The 6,596-nt window shown below is 40.5% G+C and overlaps 1 pseudogene; it reads right to left on the bottom strand.

Moving 5' to 3' along the window:
- Positions 1-402: 402 nt before the first annotated feature.
- LOC107750117 (putative nuclease HARBI1) lies at positions 403-6,359 on the bottom strand (annotated as a pseudogene).
- Between the last annotated feature and the right edge of the window lie 237 nt (positions 6,360-6,596).

Raw genomic sequence — 6,596 nt, 5'->3', positions numbered from 1 at the left:
AGAGAGAGAGAGACAGATGGCCCGACCCCGGCGACCCCGGGGCACGCCACCATCTGGTCCTCCGCCAGTTGGATGGCCTGGTTCAGCGACGGGCACTGGACCTGAAGCGCTGGCGATGCTGCTCGGGGCTCCGGCCGACCCGCTGGAGGATGGCGCGCTTGAGGTCCTTGTAGACCAGGAGGTTCTGGACTGGCAGCTGTTGTGCGGCCACCTGCGCTTCCCCGGACAGCAGGGGAATGAGCCGCACTGGCCAGTCCTCCTCGGGCCACTCCCCCGGCCTCTGCCGACCTCTCGAACAGGTCCAGGAACACCTCCAGGTCGTCCTGGGGACCCATCTTGTGGAGAGGCACATGGGTGGGTGGTGCTAGGGCAGATGTAGGTCCCCCAGCCCGAACCTCCCGGTCAATCCAGCTCCAGAACAGCTCGTGGTCTTCCTGCTTGGATGAGGGCATGGAACCGCCGCTCCTGATCGTCCCTCAGGCCCAGCAGCGCCTGATGGTGCTCCTGGTGAAGACCCGCGAGCGATTGGATGACCTCCGCAAATGCATGACGGCGACGGCGTTCTTCTTCCTTCCCGGGTTTCGGCACCAGTGTGATATGGTTCAATAGGGTGGAAGGAAGAAGACAGGGTCGGCTTGCTGGGACGCGAGCTTTATTTAGAGTTCTCGGTGCACACAACAGAAAACGGCGCTCACTCAGCGCTTCCAAACTCGCAGTCAGTAACTCATAACACAACTTTGACATATGCTTTCGTGCTTCTATGACCCGTCTCTCCGGGTGGCTCGCGTTCCCAGTCAGTCTCTCTCCCATCCATGTTCCAGGTGGCCCCTTTTATCCGGTCTCTCCACACCAATTACTGAAACGAGACACAGGTGTTTATCATTTGCACTTGACCTACTTACGCACCGCTCGTCTCCTGCCTCTCTCTCCCGATGCAGACCTCGCTGAACCACGCCCCCCTCACCACAACGGCTTTCCATGTTTTCACTTTTATACACTCAGGGGCGCTATTACGCATCTTCTGAATGAGAACAAAACCTCCCGAACAAAAACACACGTGAACAGGATGGAGAAACGAGCAATCTCTTATGTAAACAGATGCATATGAAAAATAATGTGATCATTAGCAATAGACAGCATATAAATGAAGACTGCATAATGTTACAGAGTAAAATGTTGATCCAGGATTTTTTTAAAGTAGAGGCTCTGTTCTTTATTTTGGTGTATTGCATATTCAAATATTCATACAGCAAGATATACTGGAGGCCATCAAATTTTTGTGAAAATCATCAAAATCGCTGGCGGTGGCTGGCAACTTTTTTCAAAAAATGCTGGGGGGGGAAAAGTTAAAAAGAGTGTGTAGTTAAATGGTGGTGTTTATCACAATATGGCTGTATATCAATGAGGCAGTGTGCTATGATTACTGTAGATTCAGATTTGTCACACACACACATTGCAGTTTACACCTACGCTGAAAGCACTTTTTAAAGCACCTACAAATATATGAGTTGGCCTATACCTTGATTAGTTGTTGTTGAAGCTTCCATTTTTGTTCTGTGAATCAGATCTTGCCCTAAACAGCAGTGAGTGGCTACATATGAGTAATAGACACAATCTCTCAGTCTTGTTCTTCTCATTCTAAGGGCTCATTACACACAGATGTCTTCAGTGTGGAGGCTGCATACATTCAGATATAAGAGTGCCTTGTTCAGGATCAAAAGATTTCTAATTGCTGGCCCTTGTTCCTGGCTCAGGTTGGGTTAAATGATGCGGATCTGCTACGTAATGTCTGTAATATCCTCAGTGAACTTGCTCTTTTGACCATCATTGTTTTAAGCAGGGAACCAAATGAAGATTAGAGATGCCAGCTTGGACACTTTCAAAGGAAGTCGCACATGCATGAATACATTGGACATTTCTTTTCAATCTAGTCATCCTCCAGCACTCCCCATTCCCAATCTGTACAAGGTTGGTGAAGATGGCAAATGGGAAATGTGACCTATTTCAACAGTGTGCAATGCCAGCCTGTAATGGCTTTACTCTGTAAACATTTGAAACCCTTTAACACCCCATATGCTTTCCCACACACTCTGGTTTTCATGTTTCCTTGATTAGTGGGAAGGTGTTGGAGAAAACTTAATTTTAAATGCTTCATCCTGTCAACTGGAGCAAGCTGTGTTCATATATTATTACCTTTACTTAACCAGCATTATGTTACCCTGAGCCCAAACAAGGTACATTCATTATTTGGGTTTCAGCATTAAATGTGTTTGCTTTAAATTTTCAAAATGTTCTGTTTTATAGTGCATTTCTTTTACATTTTTGTTGAAATAGCCAGCAACTACCCAATTAAGTCAGTCGTGTAGCTTAGCATTGTAAACAACCTGTTAAATTAAATAATTCAGACAAAAGAGAATGGCCTAATGGTTTGAATCACATTTTAACACCCTGCTTGATTAGCCGTGTGCACAAAACCACCTGTGACCCTAAAGGCTATTTAAATGAGCTAAGATACAAATTGGTAACACACGAACAGCCTCATAAAAATGATTTTACAAGGCTGCAAAGATATGGGCATGTAGATGGATTATTCAGCCAGCAAATGTTCAGCTGCTGAGAAGGGAGGGGTAACAGTCCGGAAGAGAATGAGACAGACAGTCAGAGAGAGAAAGAGATGGGTAGAAGCTCTTGCACCAGAGTTAATATGAACTCAGGAAATTACAGACCCGTGGGGAAAAATCCGAAACCGTTTCATTTGGCTTGTGAAACATATCAGGGTACATTTCACAACCCATATGCAAAGTTTAATAGTTAAAATAACAATAATAATAATAATAATAATAATAATATAGGGTAGAGCAGGGCTAGTTGCCACAAAAGCTACACCTCAATATCCATACTGTAAGGTTATACATGTTCAAAGCACTCCTAAATAAGTTAATAATAATAATAATAATAATAACAATAACCATTTTAATGAATTATGTCCTCGAAACTAAATTACCAGTCTCATTACATTTTTGCTTTAGCTGTCCAGTAAACATGCAAGCACAATCCACTTACATGAGTCAACTACATAATGAATGTATTAACCGAAAAACTGAACTGCATTGTCACGTATGTTGTTCTTCAGTATTTAGCACATTATTTCTTCTGTCCAATAACAGTGGAAATGTTCAAAAGCTCTTTAGTAGCCAAGAATTTAATATATAGTAAGAAAGTGTGACAAACATTGTGTGGGTTCCAGGGGCTGGTGGCTTTTCAGCAGACGTGAGGGAGCCGTACATTCTCATGTATTTTGTTGAAACATTCTTTCCACCTGTGCTAACGCATTCCCTTTTGCAACAGCCAGAGCAAACCATCATTTGTTCACTTTATTTGTTTATAGAATTTTTTAATATTGGCCAGTTGACTGGAGGGAGTTTAACATGTCTCTGTGGCTGATAAAGCCTGTTTTTGGACCATAAATCAGTGACTTGTAAATAGAAAACAACTGTTCTGTCCATTGGCTGCTCCTAGAGGTCACGACTCTGTGCCAGCCCCATCAGCCGAAAGTACTCAAAGACTTCAATGTTCAATCCATGGAACAGATCTCTGTTGATTTCATTATCTGGGCAAGAAACTGCTGAAAGTTTCCAGTCTTGCTCAGAACTTGAGGACTACCACGAATCAAGATTGCATGTTGATAAAGTATCCCATTTGGCTGTACATTTAAATAGCATAACTGTTTGACTGTGTGAAACCTGAATAAACCAGGAGAGAAAGCAAGAGGGATTAGAACCCAGATTATTATGCATATGTTCCTGAACATAACTATATAAATACTGTATTAGCTTGGAGGCCTTGAATGAAAATCTCTCAATTTCAGATTATGTCCCTAACAGTGTGGTGAAAAAGTGCTGCCTTTTTTTCAACACATGTGGGCACATCGATAATGGGATATTATACAGATTGATGGATGAAAATGGGTGATTAATAAACATATGAAAATGACAATGTGACCATTTCCATTTGTAGATTATTTTACATGCTGCGCAACGGTGGATTTTAAATAGCCTGGAAACGGCTTTAAATTAATGTGTACTAACTTTTCCCACACACACATAGACACATTTCTGTTAAATTATTTTGACTTATATCTATTGGCACTGGTGAAACAGCAGTCCAAAATTTGTGTTCTAAAACTGAGAAAAGAAAAAGAAAAAAATAAACTAAAAAGTGCCTTTGCACAGCCTTGTAGAAACTCATCAATGATGACTTTTCTGACAAAAGTACTGCTAACCCATAATTAAACCAATGTACTGAAAAACTGTAAATTTGGCAGACTTTATCATATATATGTAACTTCAACACACAATAATTAGATAATTATTCTAACATTAAATATGGTACCATCCATATTAAGGAAGGCCTGTATTGTTGCTAACAATCAAATCTCCTTGATACTGACTCATAACAACATGGATATGAGCTTTAGCTAGTAGAAACCAAGTGAAGCAAATGCATGTTTTTCAAGTTTCTATTTGACCATCCCTGAGGGACACTGACCTAGTACTCACAAACTGTATCTCATCAATATTTGTAGCTTAACTCAAAGACTTCAATTATCTTAAATTTGCAGTTCTCTAAGACGTAATGGTATAATAGTCTAATTGCTTTAAATCACAGAGATAACATGTAACGACAGACTGTAAGAAAGTATTGTTTTGTTAAATGTTGACTATTCAAGTCATTCCAAACAATAACTGGGTTTCCATCCAACTATGGTAATGCACATTTTGAAAAATCCTGACCATTGCACACAATTATTCAAATGTAGCCGCCTCCCTCACCTTGCTGTTAAAGCTTGAACTGTTTTGAGAGTGGGTGACGTATATTAATAGCCATTTGAGCCATCATTATGTGAACTACTGCACTTCTTCTGCAAATATCTCCTGTCAGCAATTAATAACATAATGTATAACTGTTCTATTACAGCAAGCGCATAATGTGCATGACGCAGTGATGGAAATGTACAATTATTCGCATTTACATAAATGTGCACATCAAAAATCTAAAACATTCTGAATGGAAAAAGAGAGATGTGGAAACGTATGCTAGGATATGTGTTTCTCTCCTTACAGTTGTGTTTTATCCGAACCTAATTATCTTATGAAATACAATATGAGGCATATGGGAAAGGATTTGTTTATCTCATAAGGCCAAAAATCAATTCAGATGAGTCAAAGTTTATTGTACCTAACATCTAATTTTCAGATCTACTGTTTCTGACAGAATGAAAAATTTAGCCAGCAAGGTTATTTACATTTTATATAATCTTTGTAATTACATTCTGCAAGGTTATAAAAATGAATGAGAATCTACTTAAACTCAAAAACAAAAATTTATTCAATATGGAATTTGGGATGGCGAGTACCTAGTCCTTTTGCTGATTTTTTTTTTTTTTTTCAGAATTTGATAAAGACTTGACATTCCAACCAAATCAAATTGTTTTCTTCACTAAACAATAGACAATAAGATCACGTTGTGGAACTCAAGAGAGTCATAGTTAAATGGAATAAAGAAGGACTTTTTTTTTCAGAGTGACTGGACGGTGAAGGTGAAAAAAAAGGTAACACTTTAGATTACAACCCGCAAAAACTGTAAGTATACTGAATTTACGGTGTACGTTTCTGTAATTATAGTGTTGTGTATATTACCAATCTAAAATATTAAGAATTGTAATAGTAACTCACCTGCACATTTATACTGTGAACCCCCTTTCGGTTCACAAAATCCCCTTCATTGGGGCCTGGTGGGGCCTTGATATGAATGTGTGTGCAGTCTATGGCACCAATCACATTAGGGAAGCCTGGGGGACAATCGATTCATATTTACTAGCGTGGTCATATTCACACGATCTTCATTAACAAGTAGAATGTACCTGCAATGGCGAAAAAGCTCTGTTTTACAACTTGGGGTCTTAAGTGGCTTGGAAAGACCACAAAAACACCTAAAAACTGCTTGAGCGCCAGATGAACTTTGCGAATGGCACGACAGACAGCACTTTTGGCCAAGTTCTCCGCATCCCCAATAGTGTACAGGAAAATGCCACTCGCAAAGAATCTCAACGCGATGCACACAGTTTGTGCTGTTGTGAAAGCCCGACTCCGACAAGTCAAACTTTTAATATGAGGTTCCAACAAATTAATTATGTAAATGACACCCTCACGTGAAAAACTATATCTTTCAAAAAGTACACTATCGCGCTGTGCTAATGGATCCTGTCTGTGTTGCAAAACACGATTAATTCTAAAAGCTCTGCGAATTATCCTCGCACCTTCCGCAACAGGTTGCTCTCATAAAAACGGGCAAGACATGGCTGCAAGTGCAACAGACTTCTCGTATCACCTCCGCTTATAAAGCCGTGATCTAATCCTGTTTACATGAAATAAGCCTGCTCCCAAGCAAGTTTAAGCTTACGGACCTGTTGCTATGACAGCAACTCCTGGATTAGCTTCGAAGAACCAACCAATCCAAGATCAAGCGAAATCGTCAACAATCAAATCCAGCTAACTGAGTTAGCGACGTATGAAGAACGGGCCCCTGGCCCTCAC

The sequence above is a fragment of the Sinocyclocheilus rhinocerous genome, unplaced genomic scaffold, assembly GCF_001515625.1.
Source record: "Sinocyclocheilus rhinocerous isolate Xijiao unplaced genomic scaffold, SAMN03320098_v1.1 scaffold722, whole genome shotgun sequence".
Lineage (NCBI taxonomy): Eukaryota > Metazoa > Chordata > Actinopteri > Cypriniformes > Cyprinidae > Sinocyclocheilus > Sinocyclocheilus rhinocerous.
Note: the sequence above shows the minus strand (reverse complement) of the source record. Positions and strands in the feature narration are given on the sequence as shown.